This window comes from Gymnoscopelus braueri (genome assembly GCF_963280865.1).
Source record: "Gymnoscopelus braueri genome assembly, chromosome: 16".
Classification (NCBI taxonomy): domain Eukaryota; kingdom Metazoa; phylum Chordata; class Actinopteri; order Myctophiformes; family Myctophidae; genus Gymnoscopelus; species Gymnoscopelus braueri.
In genome coordinates, this window is record NC_137616.1 from 44690301 (window position 1) to 44694695 (window position 4395).

The following is a 4395-nucleotide window of genomic DNA, read 5'->3' on the forward strand; positions in this document are numbered from 1 at the left end:
AGAGACTTTTACATAACATTTACATAACCCTCACCCGGGGAGTGTGAGAGAGTGACACAGAAAGGTTATGTCTCACACCAAAAGCATGAGAGTTGACAACCATGAACATGACATTCATCTCCCATCAGAGAGATCTGAGTGAATTTGATGATCACAAAGCTAACACTTTTCTGTTGATTATTGTATGGACTTGGTGTCCCTGGTAGAGCAGAGACTATCTAATCTATTATTACAGTCATGATGACATAATTAACATATTTTACGTGACTAATCTGATATGAGTCATATGACACAATTGATATTGCGGGCAGGGTTCATATCTCTCTGACAGGTCATATAATGTGTCAATATATCCTGCAGCCTTAAAGCTTTTTATGAATAAAATGTAATTTTGTCCAATCTGTATGATAGAGTATATTAATAGAATATAACTTATACAATCTGTATGGTAGAGTATGTTAATACAATATAACTTATATAATTGGGGTGGTTGTATTTTGTCTCCCTGCTCTTCTATTGAGATATTTAGATTGTGTCAAAGGTCAGGTCTCACCTAGACACAGGATCTGACATGAACTTTGACCTGATGGTCAAGATTCATTTTATCCCCTGAGCAAGCAGGCAGGCTCTATTAGCTCAATGGTAAAAATGTCAGCACTCAGAGAGCTGATGTTGTCCCACCCACACTGAGCAAAGAGAAACTCCTCAACTGGAAGAAACCTCTGGCAGAAATAGACTCTGTAAAACTTAACATACTGACCTGCGCTCAACATCATATAAATTGTCATACCTTTTAATGAAGGGCCGATATTATATGTGATGCAAATGAACTGAAATCACACTGTTGTATGGTACAGTAGATGTTTATTTGGTTTGAACACAATTTCTATACAGAGATTTTTCCCCCCCCAGATTTATCATTTTAATAGAAATCAAAGCTAAATGTAGTTCCCAAATTATTTTCAGAAGAATATGTCAAAATGATACTGAATATGGTGCAGTGGTTGGTGAATAGTCACTATTTGGTGAATAGTACCGGGTAGTGAATTGCCTCTCTACACACTAAATAAAACAAGAATTACATAAGGGGGAAAAAAGTTATGAATGAAATTGTTCAATAAAACCTTTTGAGATTCATCCAAAGAGATGATTCTATATTTTATGATGAACATGTCTATAAGTACAACAGTAAAAGTATCATTATGTCTGGTACATTTTATATAATAAAGTACCCCGACTCCTAAAAATTACTATTGTTTTAATTTATAGTAATAATAACAATTATAATTGATTCATATTCCCCTTTAAAGTGTTTATAGATTATCATCATCATGTCTAACTACGTTATTCCACAGTTACACGGACCTTTCCTGGTAACATCTTCAGAGGGAGAGTATGATTAGTCCAAATGAATGGAAAGCGTGTGTCAGTTAAACTGCGTGTGGAGGTCCTGAAGGTGTGTATGTGTGTGTTAGTGTCAGGATCAGAGAAGGACAGCATTCCCGTGTTCCAGTCCAGCTGGATTCGGATCCTCTGGGGATACCGCTTCACTGAGAGATCAATTTTGTACACTGATGAGGAGAATGCTGCGTATTTACCTTCATGAAACGTTATTTTCCAGTATTGACCCCCTCTGGATCCCTTCCTCTCAAAAGACTCTGCTAACACACCCAGTGACCAGCATGCATTGTCTCCAACCTCAACATCCCAGCTGTGAGTCCCTGAGTTAAAGCCCTCAGAACTCAGGACATACTGTAGCTATTGAGGCCAAACCTCTCTGGGTTGTCAGGAAGCTTCTGTCTCTCTCCACGTCTCACAGTGGTCAGATCATCAGACAGGATGAGATCTGGATGGGCAGTGTTGGGGTCCAGAATGACAGGAGTGTAGGAAACAATGTCCTTCATCTTGTCCCAGACTCTGAAGGTCAGGTTGCCCAGGTGTTTTACCTCATCTATCAGTGCTCCAACTGTGACCAGCTGTGGGTCCGGCAGCGTGAACTGGACTCTTTCCCTTGTGGTCTTGTAGTTCTGCAGGAATGGGATGTGTTCAGCTCTCAGCTCCTCCTCTATGGCTCTGATTGTGTGTGAAAGGGTGAACATGTCTCTGTTCAGACCCTCAATCTTCTCCTTCATCATCTGACTCTTCTGCTGCTCTTCCTCCCTCAGTGCAGTGATGCTGGCCTCCTCTTCCTCTTGTAGAAACTGATGAAGCTTCTTAAACTTGTCCTTCATCTGCATCTCTGTGTGTCGGGTCTGGAACTTAAGGTGTTCTGCTGTTCGGTCATGGTTTGTTTTCACTTCATTAAAGACCTCTAGCTTCTCCTGTAAAGGCTTCAGTGATTTCTGGACTTCCTCCTTGTAATCCACTGCAGCTTCATCGATGGGTTTGAAACGGTGGTTGGTGTGTTTTTCTGAATGAAGACACACAACACACGCTGGCTGTTGACATTCCAGACAAAACAATTTGAAACTCTCAGCGTGCAGACTGCAGAGAACCTCAACCTCAGACCCCGTTATAGCTCTCTGATGTGCATGTCTCTCCTGTATGAAGGCCTCACACAGGCTCTTCAGAGCCTGGTCTATGGATGCATCCCTTGATTGTCTCTTCTTACAAACTGGACACTCCTTTATTTCCTTCCCTCTCCACCATTCCTGGAGACAGCCTTTGCAGAAGTTGTGGCTACATGACAGGAGAACAGGATCTTTAAAGACGTCCTGACATACAGGACAGGACAAATCCTCTTCTGAGAGAGACGACTTGGAAGCCATTTATCTTTTGAGTGAAGCTATACAAACACTTTGCTCAATACAGGAAGTCAGTCAGTGGTGGTAACACTCCCTCCTCTAGAATGTTCCCTGACGTTTACTTTCACTGTGAATCCTGGTTTTTGTTAAAGTCCATTCAGCTGACAGAGTCAGCAGGTTCCAGTGGTCTGGGTCAGTATTCCCTCCTGTAGCTGTGGAAAGACAGTCTGTCCTCCTCACTGGAAGTTGTACGTTTGAAGGTTTGAAGGTCAATCTTATCGTCTCAGATGGGTCTGGCAAGGGGTGGAGCTTTGACAGACCTGTTGCCAAGTTCACACACACACACACACACACACACACACGCAAACGCACAGGCACACGCACACACACACACACACACACACACACACACACACACACACACACACACACACACACACACACACACACACACACACACACACACACACACCCCCACACACACACACACACACACACACACACACACACACACACACACACACACACACACACACACACACACACACACACACACACACTATTGTCTGACAGTGGAATTTGACCGTTCAAAGTGCTTTACGATGTACACCGTATCTCATTAACCCTTGTACACATCAACAACAGAGACAGCTATATACCAGCCACCTGCCTGCTCTTCAGGAGCAGTTAATGGTTCATGGTGTTTTATACACCCAAAATGTGTTTTGATTATTTCACATTTTGGACGCAAGCTCCTATCTCGTTTTGTGTGTGGTGAGCTGACATTGGTTTGGCGTTGTGCGCCCATATGAAAAGGCACAGGGTGATGGGGGAACGGCTATGATAAATGAAGCTGATCGTGATCGATCCAAACATTGCCACATTACACATTATCTCTATAGTCACGTGATCAACACGGATCTGTCAGATCTTTCATATTCCATCCTGATTGGCTAAGATTGGCATGTAAAGTTAGCAGGAGTGGCTTGTTTTGAACAAAATGCCTCCTCAAATCATAAACGCAGTGTCCAATTGCCGTGAAACTTTGCACGTACATTCCCACTAGGCCGAGGAGGACATGCCATCCTTTTCACATTGTCCTGTTATAACACCACCAGGAGGACGATTTTTGCTAAACATATTTTTTTATATTACTCCTACAGATTTTGTCCAAACACCACGCAAATCGGTACACATTATCTCTATTGGCGTGTGATCAAGACGGACCTGTACGATTTTTCATATTCCATCCTGAATTTCGAACATTGCTGGCCCACAATAACCTACCTGACCTGGCGGAGACATAGAACTTCAGAGAAGAGGACACTGGCCACGACAGACTGATAGAACATCTGCAGCACATGCCAAAAGGACCTTAGAAAGAACAGTTTGCTCTGGCCCTTCCTGTAGCGGGGGTTGAGGGTTACATATACCCCTGTTCATTTAGTGTACAAATAGAACCAAATGGACCCGGAAGGAGTCCATTTGGTTCAATTTGTACACTCTCAGCGTTACTCACCCATAAGGGTTCCTTTGGTTCTATTTGTACACTCGCTGGGTTAAATTAAGACTTTGAGAGTGCGCAGACTTACATACTGGACAAGCTCCCAAAGGCAACAACAAAGGAGCCAAACTCTCCGTCTTATACAAG

General features: G+C 42.8%; 1 pseudogene across 1 annotated transcript; it reads right to left on the reverse strand.

Annotated features, from left to right (window-relative positions):
* Positions 1 to 1344: 1344 nt before the first annotated feature.
* On the reverse strand, positions 1345 to 2768 carry LOC308103002 (E3 ubiquitin-protein ligase TRIM39-like; annotated as a pseudogene). Its single transcript has one exon. The product of its transcript is annotated as an E3 ubiquitin-protein ligase TRIM39-like (transcript).
* Between the last annotated feature and the right edge of the window lie 1627 nt (positions 2769 to 4395).